Source organism: Meleagris gallopavo, chromosome Z (assembly GCF_905368555.1).
Source record: "Meleagris gallopavo chromosome Z, MGAL_WU_HG_1.1, whole genome shotgun sequence".
Lineage (NCBI taxonomy): Eukaryota > Metazoa > Chordata > Aves > Galliformes > Phasianidae > Meleagris > Meleagris gallopavo.
Window position 1 is genome coordinate 44,235,838 of NC_139435.1, and position 26,275 is coordinate 44,262,112.

A 26,275-nucleotide genomic window follows, 5' to 3' on the forward strand; every position below is an offset into this window, starting at 1 on the left:
TGGGGAGTCCGTGTTCGTCGGCGAGAGGCTCGGCCGCATCCCGGGCCGCTGGTGCAGAGGTCGGGGTGCAGTCCCTTGTCCGGGCAGGGAATGGCAGGTCGCCTTTCCGTCGTGTGTGGCTTAACGAGATGGTACCTTGTACAAAAACAAACCGGCGGCGCGGGCAGCGGCGCGGCCGTGTCACTGTAACAGCGGCAGTCCTCGAGCCGTGCACCCCGCGCCCTGCCTGGTGCCGTTGCCCCGCGGCGTGACACGGCTCGCCCGCTCACGAAAGTGGCAACAAAAGGGGAAGCGGCACACGGAGCTGTGCAGCCCCACGCGGGTCGCGGCCGTCCTTTCCTCAGAGCAGGAATGAGCTACAGTCCAGCCTCGCCCGAGCGTCGGTGCAGTGCGGTGACCCTCCGTGTTCTCTCACATGCATCCACGACAGCAGAACAAATCGTTTATTAAATCCTAGTTCCGAAATAGGAAGGATACCTTACTTCATTTCATGAACCACTCACACCAAAAATACAAACGTGTTATGTTCTTCTGTTATCATGCACTGGTATGTCTGCAGAGATCATTCTTTGGATCAAAGCAGTTCTCACAGAAGGCAAATTCAGAAACCAGCAGAGTTTCATTGAATGCTTTTCAGTTTATCTTGGCCCTGATCTTTTATCATGCTCACCCATATCATCCCTCTGCAATAAATCCAAGTTCCTCGAATTCATCTGTATCTATCTGTATCTATCTCCCCAGGACATTTATTGTGAGAGTCTAATAACCTCTGCTCACTTTGACTCTCTCCCGTTCCCTGATTGCTGGTACCTGGGGCGTAGAGCCCTGGCAGTGGCAGCCCTGCAGAGCCTACTGCTGCAGAAAAGGGGTGCAGAGGCATCACAAGCTGGAGGAGCAGCTGTCACATTCATCTGCACTTCATTTCTTTGCCATATGTCCCCTTGTAGGTGGACACACATCCATACAAAGGCAGTCAGTGTCAGAAATGAGCATTAGCCATGAACTTTTTTCTCATAGATATTGGTGGCCTCTTTACAGTCTTAAGCACAGACCATCTGTGCGAAGAAATCTGAGCAGCATGTGCATGGGGATAGAACTGGATGGTCTTTAAGGTCCTTCCATCCCAAGCCATTCCATGAATCTATGATTCTATGTTATTTCTCATCCTATATCTTTTGTATTAATATGAGGTTGTTCTGAAAGTAATACCTCTTATTTATTTCCCAGGAAATTACAACAGATAAAAAGAGAACAAGAGCATTGTTTGATAGAGCAAATTCTCAGCTACTGAACACTATTTTTCAATACAGTCATGACCGTTTGCTATGCACTGTCATTAGCAGCAAACAAGAGATGCGTATCATGCTTATAAAAGTCTGTACCAGTGGACATGACCCACTGTCACTGCTGCTGGCACGCACTATCCACTGCCACTGTGCTCATGTCCACTATTTGTTTTCCATAAATGCACAGAAAACATCAGTGAATGTCAGTGGGTGCCATTTTTTTTCTGCATGGAGGAATTCAGTGATATACCTTTACTTCATCTGCACTTTTATGTTAATTACTGTTTTGTCAGACTAACCCTCTGCTGCCACCTGTCACACAGCAACAAGATGTAATGAAATATCACTGGGAAGGTTCAACCTCTACTGCCATACCACCAACATCCGCCTCTGTGTCATGGGCCAACATAATAAAACAGATGGCATTACTTTCAGAGAAGCCCTTGTACACTGTGGTGAGAATCTGCAGGAATGTCAAAAACACTAGTAACCCCCAAAGCTTCAGGCAATTTTTAAAATTGAAAAGTACATCCCATTTTTACAATGCAAAATATTTTTTTGTGAACCCTATGCATATACTTCTGATAACTTAAAATTTTGTATTTAGAATAAATAAATTCTGTGCCTCAAATTTGCCTTCATAATTTAGATTCTTGAAATATAGAGGTATCCAAGGCAATAATATCCTTCCTATGTAGTTGGACAGTCCTGGAAATAATATTCCAGATGGAGTTTGCTTGTGTATTTGCTGACATTTTTGTCACGAATTATAATCAGCTATACAGGCAGTCACGATCTTTCTCCCAGATACATAACAAGAGTACCTTCTACATTTCATGTTACTCCTACTCTGTCGAGGTAAGAAGAATCAAAAGAGTCAGTTTTGGTCAGTGCACCAAAATCTGCACTGACTTTCCCAGCTTTCCTGTGGGGCTTGGTAAAACCTGAGAATAAGGTGAGGTGGAGGGCAGAATGCTGATGTGGCTGAACATACCATTTCTCCTGCTCTCTTGAGATACAGGAAAAAGAATTGCACAATAGAGAGCCATTGCTTTCTGCACAAAGGGAGTCCACTGCATTCAGTATAACTCTGAAAAGAGAATATTTCTGTGATTACTGACCTCTGCTGATTTTCCTCCTGGAGGGCCGAAGTAGGTCATGCAGCTCTTTAGATAAATTCTTAGCTGACTGAAGGATGGTGGGATTTATACTTGCTTTTGGACAGCACAATATTACCTTCAGCTTCTTTAGATTCATCTGTATTTATTAGGTGACTTAAACCCTCTTAACACTATTTCTGATTTTTGTTCAATGAGTATTGCTGAGCCTATAGTGAATAACAGTACTACAGGCAGGGTCTAAAAAAGGGACATCTGCGAAGTAATTGAGAAATATATAGAAGAAATTACTGTCTGCCGTCTTTAACATTGTCTGACTCCTTTCTATGTGTTTGTGTTCACACATCTTGAGTTTCTTGTAATAAAAACTTTGAGTCTGAAATTATCTGAAATTCAAGATCAGCTGAATTCTACAGAAAAATCCCAGTGCCTCTAAAGAGAAAAAGCTATAATCCCTTGCATTTATTACAGTCCATATATAACACAAAATAATCATCGAAATAACTTATAGTTTGGAGAGAAATAAAAGTGAAATGCTGTTAAGGATCATGACATACCAAAGATATTTTAATGATTTTATATATATGTATATATCCACACCCTGGAATTACTGAAAATATAGCAACTTGTGTTTCCTTGCATTACATTATTTATAGCTATAGGTGCTTTATTATATAACAGTGCAATCAGAGCAAATTATATTCACCAATCTTTTCTTATATTTAATGTGCTCAAAAATGTTTAATACTAACCAAGTCCTTCGGGGCTTCCTGCTCAAGATGAGTATTTATGAAAGTTCTATAGAATAGATTATACTGTGATTTTATAAAGATCTAAGCCAGAAATAAAGTACTTTAAAGAATAAGTCAAGTCATTTGACTGCAGTTCAAAATATTAATCAAAATATTTCCATGCATCTGGGAACATTCGTGGAAACTGTACTGGAAAAATATTTGTGCTGTAATTCACCAAGAGAAATAGATATTCACATCGTAACTTAGGCAGACATAAATGAGGCAATGTTTACTGGCACTGTTAAATGTGAAGAAACTCCAAAACTTTCACAATAAGTGCATGGACTAAAGAGAGAAAATACGTGTGATACTATTTGCACTGCAACAGCCAATTTAAGATTGACAGGTCATTCGCAGCCTTCCCATGACACAGACATGCAAAAGCAAATGTGATGCCTGTGAATGGTTTCCTATTCTCAAATATAGCTACAACATAAAATATATAATATATAAAAGTAGAAAGGTGTCTACTAAATCTACTAGATGAGTCCAAAAGCAAGCAATAACATCCTGTTTCTTAGGACACAGACAGATAGCAATGCTACCAGCAGAAGAATAGTTTTAGAAATTCTAGAGAACAGCGGAACCTTCCATACTGAAGGAAGTATCTGATTTCACCTGAATATTTTAAACATAAAGAGGAAAACTACTTTCAAAAAATGTATTTTAATTAATGAGCACATGTGCTGAAAATGCAAATAACATTGCTGTTACTCAAACTCTGAGGTAGTGCTGCCAGTACTGTGGAAAGCAGAAACATGCTTCACTATTTATTTTCAAGATTGGAGTGAAAAATCACTGGAAAGTCCTCAAGAATGTGAAAATGTGCAGTTTTATGAAGTGTACATATAGAAAGTGGAAAATGCTGTGAATAAAAAAAGTTGTCTTCTTTCTGCTCTCTATACAACTGAGCAGAGTTGGTGAGTAGGAAACCTGGGGTGCACCACATAAAAGAGCAGTAAAGCAGTGAGCATCCTGTGGTGACTGAGAAGGAAGGCACACCTTACACCTGCACGTCTGAAATGACGTGGCATGTCGCACACTGGCCATCAGCACAAAAGAAAGAAAGGTGAAATGCCACCAGGAGCAGCCTCCCTCAGCCTTTGGCTAAAGGAGTTCACCTGGCAGCATGCTAAGATCCATTTCAAAGGACCTTGTTGAGAGGCTGCCAAGGACCAGGGAAATTTGAAGTGCCCAGTTACTCAGAGTTACCTCATTGCTGACATTTGAATCATTCTAATTAAATGAGACAGGCCAATAATTTGCACTATTTGTGATGCAAAAGTGATTATTTCTTGAGAAGATCTATCAGAGCTGGAAAGCCCCTAGTGACCAGAAACTCCTCTGGTCTACTTACAGCAAAAGAATCACTGGCTGGCAGAGGTTCTAGTGTAAAGGCCCATCACCTGAAGCTGTCATGAGAGAAGCAAACAAATAAGCAGAAAAAAACTTTTTCGTCTTTCCCCCTTTTTCTGTCAAAAACATGTTTGTGTGGAAAGGCAAAAAGCATGTCCACATGGTTATAAGCAATCTTATCTCCATAACAAAATTAAATGGTCTTGCATAGAAGTTACTCAAACAATAGAGTTAATACAAGCCTGGCTCAATTAGTCATCTAAATGAGATTATACATAAAGGATGATAAAAGCAAAAAACTACACTTCCTGGTCTTCTGCAGAGCCAAGGACAGGAACAGTAAAAAATCTTAAACAAAGTTTTTTAGGTAGGGCCTAACTTGGATCACTACCACTTTTCCTGCCATCTCCCTTTTCTGTTTCATTTGTCATACCCCATAGTGAGAGATATGTAAAGAAAGCGGTGGGATGGTTTTTGGCAGTCATTTCTTTTTTTTGTCTGAGACTTGGTCTTGCCGTTTAAACTTTGTTCACATTAGTCATCCTACTGACTTTGATGATTTACTTTTGTGAGTCACTCAAGTGACAGCACTATATCTATAAGAAGTGTATCTCACTCGATTTTCAGTAGAACGTGTACAAGTCTGGTGTGCTTGACCAGTAAAAACAGGTACAGGGTACAGATGATTCTGTGATGTTATGCTTTGAGGAATGAAGCTGAGAGCAAACATCACATGATGGATTTTTACAGCCATCATAGCAACTAAGAATAGTAAAATACATATTAAAATACTGAGCAGGCTCTTCTATGACAGTAATTATCAGTGAGTCATTTGTTGAAGCCACTGTGCTTTGCAAAATAGTTTGTAAATGTGTTCAACCGAAGTGAAAATTGAGTAGTAAACTTAAAGACATTAAGAGCTATAAAATGTTTGTCACACAGCAATGATTAGCTGAAAGACAAGAAGCCATCTTTGTTTTGCACAGGGGATCTCTGCGCTACCATTTTATGGTTATTTTATGTTAAAGCCATGTCTGCTCTGGGCAAGCTAATTATAGCCTTGTGAAAGAACTGGGCATAAGAACTCGCACTTAGGAGTTGTAGAGAGCCTGGAAAACAGCCTTGAGCAGACAATAGTGAAAAACATGGTCTTGGTTAAGTAGCAGCTGTTGCATGGACTTAAACATTTAAAGCAATACGCATGGCTTATTTCAGGTTTTTGCTTCTGAAATTCTCTGTCCAGCTACTTGGCAAATTTGGATGATCATAAATAATATTGTCATAATTCTTAACATGCTCAGATGGCTAAAGATTTTCCTGCAGTGTGTGTAAGGTGATGCCCTTCTTGCAAATCCCAACTGGATCAAGAAATGTGGGAAACTGGGACCTCATTTACTGAAGTGTAGTAAGACACTTTGAAATATTCCTACCATCAAGCTGCTTGTATGAACTTCTGTTGGATTCAAGACTTCCTAACTCCCGGGGTACTGAGTTCTAAAACTGCACACGCGTCAGGAGGGTGGGTAGAAAATGGCCTAAATCACAGAAGAATTTGTAAAGTCACCATATCAGAGAAAGAGCAGAAGTGGGCTTGCCTTTTATGATGTAGTCATCAGGATATTCACCATGGAAGAAGGATGTCCATGGTTCACCACTTATTTTAAAGGCAGTTTATAATTGATTAGACTGAATGCAGTCCTGAGGAACAGTCCATGTTTTCTTGGGTAAAACGGTAGTCATCATGGATTTGTGAAAACATGTTGCATTCATTCTATTCTGAACCACACAAATTCACTCACAGCATCACATGCAAAAAAGCTACATATTAGCTAATTCAAAGATAGTTCGCTAAAAATAAGCATGGTGGAGACTTAGACAATAATAGACACAGAGTCTTCTTCATTGTGTTTCATGCAACAAACAGATGGCAAATGCAAAAAAGATCTGAATATAGTAAGAAAGTTATCTTGGAGAATATGTACTCCAATGAAGTCAGTAACGCTCAATAGTCTGTAAATGAAACTATTTCAGGAGTATCTTATCTGCTAATGCTTCTACATAGGAAATAGAAGCCTAGTGCATTAATCTATTTCTACAACCAGGCTCTCATTATTCACCCATAAACACTAGTCCCTCAATAATATCCAGTACAAATCTTTTGTTAGAAGAGGTAGACATAAATAAAATCTGTTGTGAAATTAAAGTGGAACTAGGAAAAAGGAAATCCTGATTTAGTATTCCATATATCCATGTGATTGCCATACTTTAAGTACCTTTTCTCCAGAAAAAAACTAACTCATTCACAACTTCAGAGCTGCTGCTAACACAAGTCATAGCAGCTGAGGAAAACATTAAGCTTGACTGTAATCCTGCTTTTACATTGAGTTGCCTGAAACACAGTGCTAAGGTTTGAAATAATGTGGTAAGTCAAGTAATTATTTTAAAAGGTTGAAGTGTTTGTTAATGGCAAGCTGGTTTTACCTGGAATTGCTAGTTGTCCAGTATCCCAGTAAAAAATCTTAATGTTAGAGCATCTTGAGATATGATTTAACTGAGTAGTAGCAGGACAAGATGGAATGGGGCAACAGACTGAAAGAACAGATCTTTTTCCCCAGCTACACATTGCTATTACCTACACATTAGCACACATCTATGCAAGCCAGCCAACCTCCTTTCTGCACATAATGAAGTCTGTACCTTCTCTCTTCTAGCAATGACACATCCTACTGGAAAAAAAACTTCTTTTAATTTGCTAAGATAGCTTCTGTGATCCCTTTCCTCTTATTCAAACAGAGACGGCGGGCAGAAGTAGAGCTGAGAAGAGCTGGTGTTTGCCCAGTGCCTGATATGGCTGCATAGAACTGTATTTGAGATGTGAAGCACCGTCTATGAACTGACAGAAAAGTGAGTGAACTGCTAGTGATGAAGAATACAAAAGAGATCTAGAAATTGAATATTCTTTCAACTACCCCTTGTAAACTGTGAGGAAAAATAGGGATCAATAAAGCAAAATTTCACACAAATATTCAACAGTGACTAATCATGGAAAGAGTAAGAGATTATTTACTTTCATTTAGGCCAAATCTCAAATACTTTCCATAAAATTCTGATGTGTCCCGATGGGATGCGCCCACAACTGTTGAGGGAGCTGGCAGAAATAATTGCTAGCCCACTTTATCTGTAGTATGTTGTGGAGAATGGGAGAGGTGCCTGAGGACTGGAGGGAAGCTAATGTCACTCTAGTTTTCAAAAAGAGCAAGAAGAAGGACCCAGGTAACTATAGACCAGTCAGCTTCACCTCCATCCCTGGAAAGGTGATGGAACAGCTCATCCTTAGTACTGTCTCCAGGCATACCAAGGATAAGAGGGTCATTAAGGACAGCCAACATGGCTTCACCAAGGGGAAGTCATGCTTGATCAATCTGATAGCCTTTTATGAAGATGCAACCAGATGGACAGATGATGGTAAAGCAGTAGATAATAGCCTATCTTGATTTTAGTAAAGTATTTGACACCATGTCCCACAGCATCTTTGCAGCTAAACTGAAGAAGTGTGGTATGCATGATTAAGTAGTGAGGTGTATCATACAATCATAGGGGGTGTTAAGGGGAGTTGGTCTTGATGATCTCTGGAGGTCCCTTCCAACCCCTACGATTCTACGATAGAATCACACGGTTGGAAATGACCTACAAGATTGTCTAGTCCAACTGTCCTCCCATTACCATTACTACCCCCTAAGTTACTAAACCATATCTCTTAGCTTCTCATCCAGACGCCTCCTGAACACTGACAGGGATGGCGACTCCACCACCTCCCTGAGCAGCCTTTCCAGTGCCTGACCACTATCTGAAAGAAAAAGCTTTTCTTTATATCTAGTCTAAATCTCACCTGATGTAACTTGTGGCCATTTCCTTGGGTCCTGCTTGTTGCCTGGGAGAAGAGGCCAAATCCTTTCTCATCACAACATCCTGTCAGGAAATTGGAGAGTACAGTGAGGTCTCCCCTGAGCCTTCTCCAAACTAAACAATCCCAGCTCTGTCAGCTGCTCGTCATAAGACTTGTGCTCCAGACCCCTCACCAGTGTCTCTGGACACGTTGCAGGGCCTCAACACCTTTCTTGTAGGGAGGGGCCCAAAACTGAACACAGTACTCGAGATGTGGCCTCACCAGTGCTGAGAACAGGGGGGTGCTTACCTCCCTGCTCCTGCTGGCCACACTAATTCCAGTGCAGCCAGGATGCCGTTGACCCTCTTGGCCACCTGAGCACACTATCGGCACATGTTGAGCCAAGCACCAACCAACACCCCCAGGTCCCTTTCCTCTTTACAGTCATCCAGCCACTCTTCCCCAAGCCTATAGCACTGCATGGGATTATTGTGGCCAAAGTGCAGGACCCAGCATTTGGCCTTGTTGAACCTCATTCCATTTACCTCAGCCCAGTGATCCAGCTTATCCAGATCTCTCTGAAGGGCCTCCATTCCCTCAGGCAGATTGACACTACCTCCCAGCTTGGTGTCATCTGCAGACTTACTGAGGGTACACTCAGTCCCCTCATCTAGGTCATCAATAAAGATATTAAACAAGATGGGTCCCAGTACTGACCCCTGGGGGACACCACTTGTAATGGGTCACCAGCTGGACTTAACTCCATTAACCACTACACACTGGGCATGGCCCTCTATCCAGTTCCTTACGCAAAGAAGAGTCCAGGCCGGCTGCAGCCAGTTTCCCCAGGAGGATACTGTGAGAGACTGTGTCAAAGGCTTTGCTGAAGTCTAGGTAGACTACATCAACAGCCTTTCCCTCATCTACCAGTCTATTCACCCGGTCATAGAAGGAGATGAAGTTGTTCAAGCACGACCTGCCTTTCATGAACCCATGCTGGCTGGGCCTGATCCCCTGGACACCACTCACATGCTGTGTGATCTTACCCAAGATGATTTGCACCATAACGTTCCCTGGAACCGAGGTCAAGCTGACAGGCCTGTAGTTCCCCAGATCCTTCTTATGGCCCTTCTTGTAGATGGGAGTCACACTGGCAAACCTCCAATCCTCTGGGACCTCTCCAGATAACCAGGAGTCACATTCCCCACTGCATCAAGTAAAGGATGGAAATCCTCCTTGGTTCATCTCTTACCATTGATATATTTGTAAAAGGATTTCTTGTTCTCTTTTACTGCAGTGGCCATTCTGAGTTCAAGTTGGGCTTTTGCTGTCCTGACTTCCTCCCTGCATACCTTAGCAACTTCCTTGTAATCTCCCCAAGTAGCCTGTCCCTTCTTCCAGAGGACATAGATTCTCTTTTTCTTCTGGAGTCTCAACAATTGTTCCCAGTTCATCCATACTGGTCTTCTTCCCCTATGGCTCGCCTTGTGGCATTCAGGGACAGCCTGTTCTTGTGCCTTTAAGATTTCCACGTTGAGGAGCATTCAGGCTTCCTGGACCCCTTTACCCTTAAGGAGTGACTCCCAAGGAAAACTTGCTACAAGCGTCCTGAACAGGTCAAAGTCCACCTTTTTGAAGTTCAAGATAGCAGTTTTGCTGGTCACCCTTCTGACATCTCCAAGAATTGAGAATTCTACAGTTTCATGGTTGCTCTGTCTAAGACAGTCCCCAGCTTTCACATCTCCCACCAGTCCTTTGATAGTGAAGAGCAGGTCTAGCAGGGCACCAACCCTGGTAGGCTCTTCTACCAGCTGCATAAGGAAGTTATCTTCCACACAGTCTAGAAACCTCTTGGACAGCTTCCTCTGTGCTCTATTATATTTCTAACATATTTCAGGGAAATTGAATTCTCCCATGAGAATGAGTGCTGGCGACCACGTGACTTACGCAAGCTGCTCACAGAATGCTTCATCTTTCTCCTCATCCTGATAAGGCAGTATATAACAGACCCCCACCAAGATGTCTTCCCTACAGACCTTCCCCCTGATCCTTACCCATAGGTACTCTATTTCATCATTCCCAACCCCAAGCTCTTCAACATCAGAACAGTCTTTAGTATAAAGGACCACACCATCACCCTTCCTTCTTCATGTATCCCTTCTAAAGAGTTTGTAGCCATTAAGCACAGCACTACAATCATGGAGTGGTCCCACTATGTTTCAGTAATAGCAACTAGGTCATAGTTAGCCTGCCACACAATCACTTCCAACTCCACCTACTTTTTGCTCATGCTGCGTGCATTGGTGTAGATGTACTTCAGCTGAGTCACCTGTCTCACCCCCAGCTCAAGCATCGTTCCCCTAGGCTCATCTCTGGTGAGCCCTGTTTTGTCCCCTTCCCCGTCGTAGCTAGTTTAAAACTCTTTTGATAAGCCCTGCTAGCTCTTGCGCTAGGATTCGTTGCCCTCTTTGAGATAGGTGGGTTCCATGGATGGACAACAGGCCATGGGTCGAGTAAATTGCCCCATGATCAAAGAACCCAAAGTTTTTGGTTCAACACCAGCCTTTGAACCAATTATTCATCATGTGTGCATTCCAAGCCCGCTCTGTGTACCTCACTGCCCCTGAAGTTATAGAACAAAAAAATCACTTGAGCTCCCTCTCCTTGAACTAAACACCCTCAACCCCTGAAGTCTCTTTTTATAGTTCACAGGCTTCTCTGAGCAATTTCATAACTGCCCACCTGAACTACAAGTAGAGAAAAATAATCAGTGGACCTAACCAGCTTTGGGAGTTTCCTGGTTATGTCCCTGTCCGGGCCCCAGGAAGGCAGCAGAAGGTGGATTGTGAACTGGCTGGATGGAAGAAGCCAGAGATTTGTGGTCAGTGAGACAGAATCTAGTTGGAGGTCTGTATCTAGTGAAGTCCCTCAAGGGGCAGCACTGGGACCAGTACTATTCAATATACTCATCGACGACTTGGATGACAGAATAGAATGCACGGTCATCAAGTTTGCTGATGACACAAAACCAGGAGGACTGGCTGACATGTCAGAAGGCTGTGCTCCATCCAGCGAGATCTACATATGCTGGAGAGTTAAGCAGGGAGAAACTTGATGAAATATAACAAGGGCAAGTGTAGAGTCTTGCATGTGGGCAACAGCAACCCCAGGTACCAGTATAGACTGGGAACTGACCTGTTGGAGAGCAGCACAGGGGAAAGGGACCTGGGGATCCTGGTGGAGAGCAGGATGACCATGAGCCAGCATTGTGACCTTGTGGCCAAGAAGGCCAATGTATCCTGAGGTGTATTATGAGTATAGTCGAGAGAGGTTCTTCTCCCCCTCTACTTTTGCTCTGGTGATACCATATCTGGAGTAGTGTGTCCAGTTCTGTACCTCTCAGTTCAAGAAAGACAAGGAACTGCTTGAGAAAGTCCAGAGCAGAGCTGTGAAAATGGTTAAGAGAGTAGAGCATCTCCCCTATGATAAAAGGCGGAGGGAGCTGCGTCTCTTTAGCTTGGAGAAGAGGACGCTGAGAGGTGATCTAATTAATGTTTATAAATACATTGGTAAAGGGTGAGTGTCAAGATGATGGGGCCAGGCTCTTCTCAGTGATGTCTAATGATATGGCAAGGGGCAATGGGTGCAAGCTGGAACATAGGAGGTTCCACATAAATATGAGAAAAAAATTCTTCATGGTGAGGGTGACAGAACAATGGAATGGGCTGCTCAGGGAGGTTGTAGGGTCTTCTTCTCTAGAGACATTCAAAACCCATCTGGATTCTTTCCTGTGTGACCTAATCTAGGTGTTCCCTTGTCCAGCAAGGGGATTGGACTAGATGATCTTTTAAGGTCCATCCCAGTCCCTGACATCCTGTGATTCTGTGATTCTGTAATTGGTGAAAATAAGCCTTGAGTCTTTCTCCATAGTCACTGGAAGTTCTAAGGACAAGAACATGTTTTTAATCAGATTTTTCTTGTGCTTGGCTCAAAATGTGTTAGAAGACAAATGTTATTTATTTGGTATGGATTATTCTCTCGAAAATGAGCCCTTTCCCTTTACATTTGACTGTGTCAATAAAAGGCATTACAGAGTATCTTGAGCTATATGAATAAGCTTAGGAAGACAATTTTCATTCAAAAAATGAGCTAAGTGGTAGTGGCTGCAATTGTAGTCCTGCTAATGTACCTAACATAAAGACTGCTTGGTCTATTTAGCTATATGTCATCAAGAAGTATAAGCACACTCAGTTCCCTTCAGAATTAAATATTATTCTCTAGCAAAAATCTGTTTTAGATTTCTGTCAACCATTCTTATGGAGGTGGTGTTAGTTCCAGTAGTTAGTAAGACGAGGGAATATAATAAAGTGATATAAAAAAGTGATTAAAAACACTTCTCATCTAAATCCCCAAAATGTAATTTTTGTTCATTTTTTTCTCAGATATTATTGTTAGTATAAAATCTGTTCCCTTATAGAACAAAGAAAATAATAGAACCAGTAAAAAGAAAGTTAAAAGTGTGTTTAGCAAGACCATTTTCCCAGCTCTCACTCACATCCCAAGTGTCACATGACCTACTAGCACAAGGGAAAATTTCCTAGGGTTTCCTAGGGAAAATTTCGGATAAATCAGGCAGCTGGTGATGGGCAGTTGAGTAGCTTGAGAACTGACAGAAGCCCACTCCTACCCACTAGCTGCTGCTTGGGAACTAGCTGGGAATCAATCAGTAGGTGATGACAAATTTATTATCACTTGCTTTGGAAATATATATATATATATATATATATATATATATATAATGCAAGCTGATAACAATGGACAAGCAGAAGGCTAAGGTACTCAACAACTTTTTTGCCTCAGTCAACTGCTCTTCATATGCCCTTCTAGCAGATGAGTATGGGAGCAATGTCTCTCTCACTGTAAGAAAGGATTAGATCTGTGATTTTCTGAGGAACCTGAACATTCATAAATCTATGGGTTCTGATGAGCTGCTTTACAGAGTCCTGAGGGAACTGCCTGATTTAGTTGCCAAGCTACTCATTTGAAAAGCTGTAACAGTCAGGTGAAATCCTTGGTGATTGGAAAAATGGCATTGCCACACCCATTTTTAAGAAGAGTAGAAAGGATTACCCAGGCAACTACATCTGTCAGCCTCGCCTCAGTGGACAAGGGAAGAGTCACTGATGTCATCTATCTTCACTTCGGTAAGGTCTTTGACATGGACCCCCATAACGTACTTCTCTCTAAATAGAAGAGATATAGATTTGTTTGGGGGACTGTTCAATAGACAAGGAATCTGTGCAAGATTGTACCTAGAAAGTAATGGTAAATGGCTCAATGTCCAGATGGAGATCACTGACTAATGGTGTCCTTCGGGGATCTGTTCTGGCACTGATGCTCTTTAGTATCTTGATTAATGACATTGACAGTCAAGTGACAGTTTAAAGATGGCACAAAGTTGTGTAGTGCAGTCAAGATAAAGTCAACAGCCTGAGAGATGGGAGGTCATCCATAAAGACCTATGAATGCTTGAGCAGTGGGCCCAGAAGAGCATGAGCTCAACAAAGCCAGACATAAGGTCTTGTACTGGGCTGGTGCAACTCCCACCATCAATATAAGCCAGGGGATTAAAGAATAGAACACAGCCTTGCTGAGAAGGTCTTAGAGATGTGGTGGATGCAAGCTGGACATGAGCTAGCAATGTATCTTAGGCTGAATCAAAAGAAGTGTGGCCAGCAGGGCAAGGGAGGTGATCCTGTCCCTCTGTTCTGGGCTGGTGAGACCACATCTGGAGTACTGCATCCAGATGTGGAATTCTCAGTGCAGGAGAGACATAAACCTGTTGGAGTGCCTCTAGAGAAGGGCCACAAAAGTGATCCAAGGTATGGAACACTTCTTGTATGAGGACAACCTGAGGGAGCTGGGCTATTCATCCTGAAGAGGAGAAAGCTCCAGAAAGACCCAAAGTGGCCTTTCTATAAGAAAGATTCTTGAGCAGAGTCTGTTGTGATAGGGTAAGAGAAAATGGTTTCAAATTAAAAGAGGGGAGATTTAGATTGGATATAAGGAAAATGTCTTTTACCATAAGGGTGTTAAAGCACAAGAGCATGTTGCCCAGAGAGGTGGAGGATGCCCTGTCCTGGGTGACATTCAAGGTCAGACTGGATCAGGCTCTGAGCAAACTGATCAAGCTGTGGATGTCTCTGTTCATTGCAGAGGAGTTGGACTGGTTGACACTTAAATGTCTCTTCCAAATCTAAGATTCTATGATTCTATTTTATTATCATTACTATTATTTATCTTCCTTTTTTTGTTTTAGTAAATAGATCTTATCCCAACTTATGAGTTCTTTTTTTCTGATTCTCTTCCCCCATCCCATTGGAAGGGAGAAGTAAGCCAAGGGCTGTGTAGTTGTTAAACCACAATATAAAGCCCTTCTGAAATATACGCACAGTGAATTGGGCCTGATATGAGTCCATAAAGCTAACAAAAAGGAGTTCTTCTGCTCTATCCTCTCCAGCACAGGAAGAAGTTAAACTGGGCATCAGGAAAAAGAAGTTTGGAATTTTCAACTGAAACCTGTCTGACAGGCAACTTTGGAAATGTGCCTGTATTTTCTTACAAGATTTGTTAAATCAGTCACATTCCCACAGAATGTTCTATTTTGGTTAATCAGTATTTCAGGATGGGCATAATGTTCCCCTGGAAAATTTCTCATACTGGCTTCACTGACTGTTAGCTGCAGGTTAACATCATACCACACTGCATTTATCCTCTAGAGCTTCACACTCAAAATGCTTGTGCTGATGAATGCTATTCTGCAGGGATGCTAATTTCTGCTGTACCCATCATGACAAAGGGCAGGGTACAACATAGGCAAAGACAACATAGGCCCTGGCCACTAGATATTTAAGATATACTCTTTAGACAGATATAGAGACTAAGTCCTTCCCGCATACTGAAGTACCTCAAAAATATTCGTAATTATGAGTAACATTGCTCATTGTGGTTCCTCTCACACAAACCATCTCTCAGTTTGTGATTTAATAGTATCAATTAAGGGCATTAGAACTGCTGAATTAGGAAAATAAAGCCATTGCAAACATTATGCAGGCTAGAGAGATGAAAATTCTCTCATTCTTCACTTTCTCTATTCTTGCTTCTCATTGAGAAACAACTCCCCCAAAGAGATGTCTGCTATATATTATTTTAATAGCTATTGCTAATAGTTTTCATCATTGTCTTTTTGAGAATAGCAACAAAGTTCTGCTTGCTTGACAAACTAAATTCATTCTCAGGCTGTGTATTTCAAAGCAAGATTTGACACACAGGTAACTCAGAAGAGAGAATGAGCTTGTCATAGTTGTTTTTCTTTTGGTTTAACTTTAAGATACTGTAGGCACTTTAATGACTCTCATGCACTTTCTTGCATCTGTGACTCACGAGGCAGGCTGGATCTGAGAGACAGGCCAAGCCACAAAGTTCATGCAGATTCTTATTTTTCCAAGGTCTGACAAAGTTCAGATTCGATATTTCAGTTTTGAACCATTTCAGTAATGTGCAAGAATTCAATCGCTAGGTAAGTAGATTGACACACTTCCCTCTCTCTTCCCTTCTTCCATTTTTACCCTTTTGGATTTTATCTCACTGATTGTGTTAGTCACGATTGAAAGAATGAAAAAGCCATCGCTGTTAAATTGTCTTTCTGCTGGGAGGATGGAGAGGAGAAATAGAAATCTTCAACTGCTTGACAGTATTTCCCACATTTGCAGTCACCCATAGCTAAAAAGTTATTTATATTCCAACTTATCACTGGTGTCTGAGTGCCTCACTGGTTATGTCACTGGCAACAACAAAATCCCTAATGGACTCACTGCTGGACAAAGGATTTTCTGGCTTTTCTTTTTCAAGTCAGATATCTCTTCTGCTGTTGTTGTTCAGCAATGAAAGCATATATTGGAAATGGAACATGTATAACAAAAAGGCTATCTCATTTTAGAGAGTTGTTTTTATTTCTGAAAAAATAAGAATAACAAAATATCTTATTTTCAGTCTCAAAGCTTTGCCTTCTTTTCCACTGAGGTAACTTGATGGAGAGTGATTTGCCTTAGTTCTCAAGTGCTTTTCTGCAGCATCAAGAACAGTGTTATCCAGAAGCACACAGATGTAGCCAACCATGGGCAGATTTTGATACAATTTCAGCACATGGTGGAGGCGTACCTCCTTACACCAGAATTGTCCTAGTCAGTGCTTTCTCTTCAACAAGAATTATAGAATCATAGATCAAGACTCTAAGTACAGCGAGTGTGACATTTCCTCCTTCTGCTATTCTTTATTTTGAAGTTCTGTAGAGATCAATACCATCTCAAGATATTTGTGTGAGACTTGTGGGGACTAATTTGACCCCAAAAACATCAAAAGTAGTAACTTTCTTACAGAAAAGAGGTTTTGGATATAGAACAGGAGGTGTGAGCTGAGATCAGACAGAAGAATCACAGAATCACAGAATCGTAGGGGTTGGAAGGGACCTCTAGAGATCATCGAGTCCAACCCCCCTGCCAAAGCAGGTTCCCTACACCAGGTCGCACAGGTAGGTGTCCAGGCGGGTCTTGAGTATCTTCAGAGAAGGAGACTCCACAACCCCCCCTGGGCAGCCTGTTCCAGTGCTCCGTCACCCTCACCGTGAAGAAGTTCTTGCGCACATTTGTGCGGAACTTCCTATGCTGCATTTTCTGGCCATTTCCCCTTGTCCTGTCTCCACACACTGCAGAAAAGAGTCTGGCCTCACCACTCTGACCCCACATTAGATATTTATAGACCTGGATCAGGTCCCCTCTCAGTCGTCTTTTCTCAAGGCTAAATAGACCCAGTTCACTTAGCCTTTCTTCATAGGGGAGATGCTCCAGGCCCTTCACCATCTTTGTGGCCCTCCGCTGGACTCTTTCCAAGAGATCCCTGTCTTTTTTGTACTGGGGAGCCCAGAACTGGACACAGTATTCCAGATGAGGCCTTACCAAGGCAGAGTAGAGGAGGAGGATCACCTCCCTCGAACTGCTGGCCACACTCCTATTAAAGCATGCCAGAATGCCATTGGCCTTTTTGGCCACATGGGCCTAACCCTCCCCTCCCCTCCCTCTCCCTCTCCCTCTCCCTCTCCCTCTCCCTCTCCCTCTCCCTCTCCTCCCTCTCCCTCTCCCTCTCCCTCTCCCTCTCCCTCTCCCTATCCCTCTCCCTCTCCTTCTCCCTCTCCCTCTCCCTCTCCCTCTCCCTCTCCCTCTCCCTCTCCCTCTCCCTCTCCCTCTCCCTCTCCCTTTCCCTTTCCCTTTCCCTTTCCCTTTCCCTTTCCCTTTCCCTTTCTTTTTTTTCATGTTGTTCTGTAATACTCTATGCAGTCATTTCTCTCAAAAATCAAACACCTGCACATATACTTCTTTCAAACTATGTAATGAATTTCATAGAATCACAGAATCATAGAATGGCTTGGGTTGAAAAGAACCACAATGATAATCAGGTTTCAGGCCCCTCGCTATGTGCAAGGCCACCAGCCACCAGACCAGGCTGACCAGAGCCATATCCAGCCTAGCCTTGAATGTCTCCAGGGATGGGGCATCCACAACCTCCTTGGGCAACCTGTTTCAATGTGTCACCACCCTCTGAGTGAAAAACTTCCTCCTAATAGCTAACCTTGAATTTCTTCAAGTGTAGGTGCTTTTCCACAAGCTGATGGGGAAAAAAAAAAAAAAAAAAAAAAAAAAAAAAAAACATCTTATGGCACTATAAATCTTGGCCCTAGTACATAAAAAGGGAAGCATTTGTAACTGTGGGAGTTTAAAAGAGAAAAAGTGGATCTGTGCGGAATGAAAACCTTGAAATATAACCTGGCTGTTATAATCAAGAGAGTGATTGAACTTTAAACAACTCAACTAAAATAAGCTTAATTTAGGAAAGGTCTAAAGACCATGATAAAATTGTCATTTAGCATTAAGAGAGTTCTAGCAACTAGTTCGTATTGGCAAAGTTAGCATCAGTAAGACAAAGAATTATGAAGAAACCAAAAACTGCTGTCTCTAATAAAAGTACTACAGAGATCTGCAAATGGAGACTCAAAGAATAGCATAGCCTCTTTGAAGTAAAATCACAATATAAACCATTATGGTCAGTATGTTGGTGACCCACATCAGCAGAAGAATCTTATGGTAAAAGGAGGTCAGTAACTCCTATATACAGTTGAAATGGCCAAAGCCAATCTTAAGAAAGAAAAAAAGTGTATAGAAGTAGCAAATCTGTGGCAGTAAAACAAGCAAACAAACAAACAAAAACATACATAGAAGGAGCATGAGTAAACAGAGGTTATGGAGATCAGCAACAATACCAGAAGGAGACTGGGCACATAAATTAACTGGGGTAGACTAAGTGAGACTGACAAACTATACTTCTTTGGGCAAGTTATGGAAAACAGCCTAACTGTGAGAACTAGTCCAATTTTTTGAGTGCAGAAAGCCTGGAGTGAAAACATCTAAGACGTACTGTAGAAGACCCATATGAGATACACTGGAAGGCAGACAAACACTTGGGGTGACAACCCACCCTCAGATGATGAACTTGATAACTCAGTTTTCAGTTAAATTTTCTCAGAGTGGATATGCTTTCCACATTCAATTTTCATAGCTGTGTTTCATGGCTAAAATTCACTTATTTTATCCAAATCATAAATCTACTTGTATCATAGACCTGTGGGATGGTGATGTATACGTAGTTGCCATGTCTTATCAGCAGGTCTTTCTGGGAAGGGGAATCAGAAACAAAAAACCTGGTCAGTAAATATTATGTATCCAGCCTCCTAGCAAGTCCACAGCAGACTTTGCAGTGGCTGGGAGCTGTGAGTCACTGACTCCAGGAGGCCACAGATTAGCCTCACAGTTAGAAAACCTCCATAGTTCTTGAGGCCACCAGCATTCATTCCCTGGGAGCATGTTTATCTGATGTAATTCTATATCCTTTCCCTTTGTACAACATACACAGGTCTCTGAATAACACGTCAGAATTTAAAAATTGTATTTACTCTTTAGAGTGATAATTGAGTGAGTATTTCCACTTCTTTATTCTATTTAAATATCTGATCGTCACTCATGCATGGATGCCAGCCATTTCTACTTCCTTTTGTAAAATGCTGATACAAATCTTGGCATTAGCAAGCCTCTGTGATTCTTGTTGAAGGTGCAATATCTTGTGCTATAGGTGATTGAACATTTCTAGGCAAAAAGTCTCTAAGAAACAATCTACTTTTTATCAAGGAATGGTATGCATTTCTCAAAAACATATGGAATTCCTTTTCAGAGTTACTTGCTGTTCTTACAGAGCAGGTATCAGAGCTGCTGCTTCCCAGACATAAGCTAGCATTGTCCAAGGAAAAATTGCCCAAGCTATTTGGCATGTATAAGGAGAGCTAGTCAGAAAAAAATTATTTTCATAAGCCTGATCTACTTATAGACCTTGAATGATATGCTTGCTGGGGATTAGGTGAATTCCTGCCAAGTGCCATGCTGCAGCTTGTATGTAATGCGTCAGATGAACAGAAGGATGCAATGCCACCAAGCAGCAGCCTCAAATACAGCTTTGTTTTTAGTAATGCATGGTCAAGGAGGTATGAAGTGCTGCAAGCAGTTACTCAGCTGTGAAAAGAGAGCGCATGTTCCTTACCATTATGCTGGAGTTACTGAAACCTCAGACATATTTATGGCCCTTCTAGCAGGTTTATCCATGCTATTGTCTCAGTTTCTCTACTTCATCACCTTGCTTGGCTTCTTCATTCATCCTGTTGTCTTTCCTTCTGACCCTCAGCTAAGTATTTAATGAAGAATAGTCATTATACTATACAAGCGTTAATCGCATCTACTTGTAAGAGTATGAGAAATTTTTTTTGTTTTTTTTTTTACATTGCTTTAGTTGTATTTTTAATCATTAAATAGAAATACAAATAAATAGGCTAAGTATCTTAATGAAAAACTGAGGAATAGTAACATGATAAAAAGAAGGAAGAAGATGAAGTCAAGAAACAGCTGGGGTGATGGAAAGAGATCTCTAAATCTATATGCACAGACAACACATCCTTCCCAAACCAAGCCTCGCTTAGATGATGTACATAGTTTTTGTGTGTATGTATAATCACATACAAACTGCACTGGTTCTCTTCATTGGTTGGCCTATAGTAAATCTGCAGAAAAGTTCATATTAATATGGAGGAGCTTTGAACTTACACAACCCATAGCTTGCTGAAGTTGCATGTATTTTTTCAGGTAGCCACCAAGATGTGAACAATGTTCTGTAGCAAGTTTCAGTGAGAGGCCACTGATGTAATGGCATACATGTATCAGGATCCTCCTACAATGTTGAACAGCCATTTTTATACACCTTTATGATGACTGTAGTGTGGGAAAGCACCATGAGGTGCACAGAGGTGAGGCCTGACCATAAGTTGTACTATTTCATGGTAGCACAGTGCATCGAACACAGAATGCTCTCCCAGATCCACTACTAGTACTGTGCTAGTAATTTTGACCTACAGCACTGTGAGCAACTTAATATTTCTAGATGCCTATGCTTCTTAAGCATAACCATATTGCTAGTTGTGATTTCCTGTGGATGATGTGCTACGCAGTACGTACTGCAGCTAGACTGTATATGCAGAACTGTCAAAGCTGTTTAAGACAGTGACAGCAAAGTAAGTAGCTCTGACCCTTCTGCTTACAGCAAGCAAAAGCTTCAAGTAGTCTTGCAAGTTCTCTAGTTTCAAAGAAATATGTGAAGTGCAGCCCTCAGAAATGTCTTCAAAAATAGAATTAAATTTAGAGAAATAAATTGGATTTTCCTTTATCAATTTTTGTTCATAAGAATGAAATTGCTGTAATACAAACAGCAGGAGGAAAACAAGCAGTGAAGGAAATCTGATCATGAAGCTGACAAATGTATTTTCATAGTATTGTTTGAGTTGCAAAGATAGCTCTGAGAAAGGAGGTCAACCTGGAATTAGGGCATTAAAAAAAATGTTGGTTAAAGACAGGAAAGGTCATAACTGTTTGCACAGTGCTCTACTTTCTCCATTAAAAAAAAAAAAAAGAAATTATTGCAGTTAAGGAGAGATGATGATTCAGTGCTGGAGAATTAAAATAAAAAATGAAACAACATGCGTTTCTGGTGAGCACACTCACTCCATCTATGAAATCATCTATGTGCATGGCTAGATGAACATCTGCTGCATAAGTCAGTGCTGGTTTCAGTGTGCTACAAAACAATTTGGCTTTTGCTTATTTTCTGAGGAATAGTACAGGAAGAATGTGTGCTATACCCAAGAAGTCAATAATTTTGCATTTAATAATAACACCAGTGGAGTAAGCAATGCTAATAAAATTCAGTATCTTTCTCTCAAATGCATTGCTAATCCAATATGATTCAGAAATGGGTGAACGGGGGTGGGAGGTAATCAAGCATACTTGTTTATGTTATTTCCTCTATTCTTTATCAAGAAAACTAAATGCAGCATGTGATCAGCTCTGACTCCAGCATACAGCACATTTGCAATGGCTGTATTAATGGTCTGCTCAAACTGAAGACAAAATAGGAAAGATCATCCAATAAATTCAGCATATACATACAAGATAAATCTATCTGGTATTTATCTGTGATTAAGTATGACAGACAGTAGTTGTTTACCCAGGAAATTCCATATGCTACATGGGCCAAATCCTCAGCTTGTGTAAACCAGTTTAGCACCACTGAAGCAGTACAGTGGAGACAATCATAGCTGCCAAGTTTAATGCTGCACCATGTGTGATGATCAGTGCCAATTATATAACAAGCTTATTAGTTATTAATTATTTGCATCTGATTTGCTTATAACCAACTTCCTTTCTGAAAACCTGCACTACTGAGCCAAACCCTCAGTTTAACTATTAAGCAGTCACCTTAATAGAGGTTTTCATAACCACTCATGTTTCTGCTGTCCTATCGCTCTGACCTGCAGACCTATATTGTATCTTGTAGTACCTCAGTTTTATGGCAACAAATTTCTGCATCCGGGATGCAACTGATGACAATCCTTGCCTCTTCCATCCTGATTCCTATTCTTTGCCCCCAAATCCTATATATATATAGGATATACAGCAGCTGCAAAAAAAAAAAAAAAAAATTGGTTTTATGGGAGCAGATTTCAACTCTACAAATCAAGGTAAGATTTATGCTGGTAACCTACAGCCAAAAAACTATGATTAACAATGCTCCCATACATTTATTCCCTAAACAGAGCATGTCTTAAAGGCAGAATTTTAGATTTCACATCTCCTTTTTGGAAATGATTGCTGAGAGTTGAGGGCTACCACTCTGCAGACTCTGCAAGTGCAGCATCTTTTGGGAATTCAAATGTTGAATTTCAGTATTTCATAGGTTCTTACCTTGGCTCTTGAATTAGATTAAAATTTAGTGGTTAGAAATGCTTATGGATTTGAGCTGACTGCAAGGGGATACATTCAGAAAAATATTCTCTAATCCATAAATATTATCACATGAGATGAATGGTCATCTACATTAAAATGGAGAATTATAAACCACAGTCATCATCTAATCTGTGCAAGAATAAAGATCTATCCTGTGTCATGAGCTAGGCTCCTTATTCTGAGAGAAAGCATGGCAAAGTGGAAGAGAATAAATCCTACAGTTGTTGGGAAATATCTTTCTAACTGCCTCACAACCTTTGGCTGCAAAACAGATGAAAGGATGGTGATTTGAAGTGGGATTAATTCCTTAACAAAATCCTGAGGTGCACAAGACTAGAAGAGATTGTCGCTGCTTGGCATGTGTCTCACTATCCTCTCTCCTAGGAAGAAGTGAGTGGCTGTTTACTGCTTGCAGGAGAGCTGAAACACACTGATAAACCGTGAATGTCATATAAGGCCCATAAATGTTACTGTGTTTGATAGGGGACTGGGCCTTGATATATTCCTCTGTTAGTAAGGGCATCACAGTCTCACCTAGATGAAAACCTTATTTAGGAAGATGAGAAAGACGTGAAAATATCCCAGTATCAATGAGCATCTCAGTATGAATGATCAGCCTGTGTGAACTGAATGTCATATGATGTGTTCTCTGTAGCAGAGACTTTCTTCAACTCGTGCTGGGACTTCTGCTACCTTGGTTTCCACATTTGAAGCACTCTAAGAGCATTGCTCAAAGCCTTATTGTCATCCCATTTAATCCTTTTTCCTTTGCTGCGCTCATTTTCACTGTGTTCATTCTTCAGGTTCTTCATTCTTTCTGAAGGCCAATATCAACACATTTTGGCACTTGCATGCAAATACATGCCCAAGGTGTGTTCAACATGGTATTAACAAATCCAGATCCAGAGATCTCTCAGTGCAGACATCAAATTGCAATGCATAATCTTAATGCAAAGCTGTCAACCAGTTACTTCATTATATCTACTGTATATTATTCCCAGGCCAATACTATATTAACAATACAGTTATGGCAGAGAGCATAGATTAAAAATGTAGATGGAGTAAGTATTACAAGAATATTGCAGTTATCCCCAAAGCTAATATTAGAAATGTTTAAGATTCAAAGTTCAATCTCTACTAATAGAAATTCACAGTAAGATCACCAAAACCTTACTGTCCGCTGTGACTAGTAATGACAGCCTGCAATAAACAAGCAGGTTAGCTTCATGAAACCAACTGGAGTGTCATGAAATACTTCCACAGATTTGAAGTTATTCTTTCATTTTCAGGTGTTGTCCTCCTAGTGAACTTCTGTATGAACAGTAAAAATCTGTAGTTTTCTTTGGCAGTCTATATGGTATAGTTTTCTTCTAAAATAATGTGGGAATGAGGGAAAATGATTGCTGTGTTGGATATACCAAGAGCCTTGAACAAAATCCACGTATCTTAATGCTAAATTTAGTCATAGTTATAATGTAATTAGATAATCTGCCTTTATAACATATATTTTTGTCCGACATTTACAAAATTCATGATGATGCTTAGGATGTAATTACAATGCTAAATTGTCTACAGCGTAAATAGTATGCCCTTTAAAAACAGTTACTGACGTATTACTGATTCAGATTCATTGGCCACATATTAGCAATTCCTTATATTCCTTATAGAACAGTTTACATTCAGGTTTAACCAGTTTGCAGCCCTCCTGGCTTGCCACGTTATTTTCCATGATAATGTTTTTATCTGGATTAAGAAAACCACGTTTAAAGTAAAAATAAGCTGTAGTATGAAGCAGGGCTAAAATTTAGTCTTGACTTCATTAAGTCATGTGCAGCAGGAAGAGCCTGAAGCCCATCAGGCTGTGAGGAGGACAGGTGAGAGCAGTTGTAAGGGAAGAGGGAAAGGCTAGGGGGCATGCAAGCCTGGTAATGTACTTCCAGATCCTTTAAAAAGAAGTTGCACATCTCTCTCTTCTGCATCCTACTGGGGATGACAGCAGCAGCTTGATGAAATCATGATCTCCACCAGACCCCAGCAAATCAGGGGAGTCCTTGGTTGGGAAAGAACATGTGCCTCTGTGCCCTCCTGAGTTCATACTGACAATTTTTTCTCTACACCCAAGTCCTAGCAATGCAAGCAAAGGCTATGTCATTGTTCGTAATGCTGAATTTCCTTTGTTTGCATCATTTTAAACAAAATTCTCTTCATCACTTAACACAATATAAACACATACCAAATGGGTGTAAACAGGTACGTACAGAACCAGAACTACACATAGAATTGCTGTTTCTTACACTGAAGGTTGAATTTGGTCCAGTATTTTTGCACAGAATGGCGATGTGTAATGTTACTGCAACACATTTTCCCTGGCACTGTCTCATTGCTGTTGGCACAGAAGCAACTCTTTGATATTGAGTAGGTGAGTTATTTTTCTTGCCAGCTTTCTATCTGTAACTTTGACTTCCAGTAATATTTACTAGCTGCCATCACTACGGTAGCTTTTAAGTAACATTTCAAGTGTAGACCAGTCATTAAAACAAAGCAAGATGTGATGCCTGTCCTGACAAGTCATGATACTCCATGGTGATGCAGTTCTATGTCATCTCACACTGACAGTATATCCCACAAGGAAGGGAAGGAAGGGGAAGTGGACTTACATCTGTATGCAGCAGAAAGCACAAACATATTTCTGTCTCCATTCCTTTATAGAAAGGAGCAAACTGCAACACTGTAAAACAGTCAGTAAATTAGCTGGAGGAGGCTACTTTCAGGAATGGGAAAGGAAAAACGTGAACAATGATGAAATAACAAATTTTAACTCCTATATCCTAAATATTTTAAGACATTTAAGGTGGAAAGTTTCATACCAAAAATTATCCATAAGCCACAGGAACTAATTTGTACTCCAACTGCAGCTTGTCAACTACAAGGTATTTTGTATCAAAACATCAACAGATACAATTCAGCTTGTGGAACTGACTGTATAAATCCTACTTAATTTATTGTTTCCCTTCTTCTCTATGCTAATGTATTAACCTTAGTCTACTGATTTTCAATAATGTTCAGCCACTGCAATGTCTTCCTAGGTCCCAAATCATGGAAAAAAATATTCTAATAGTATTTTAAAAAGCATTTTAATAGTATTAAAAACATATTAATTGAGACACAGGAGCTGAATTTAAAAAGTGCAACACTTACCACCTATTAACACGGATGCATCCCACCAACAGGAAGGGATTGGTGAAGAAGAAACAGTGAAGATAACTGGCTAAATGTGCACACACACCTTGCTCAGTGTGTTGTTTTAGACAACAACCAACAGAATGCAACCAGAAGATTTGCTCAA

At 40.8% G+C, this 26,275-nt stretch overlaps 1 pseudogene; it reads left to right on the forward strand.

The window, feature by feature from the left end:
* Window positions 1-7,751: 7,751 nt before the first annotated feature.
* LOC146542238 (uncharacterized) overlaps window positions 7,752-26,275 on the forward strand; it is a 62,469-nt pseudogene continuing 43,945 nt past the window's right edge.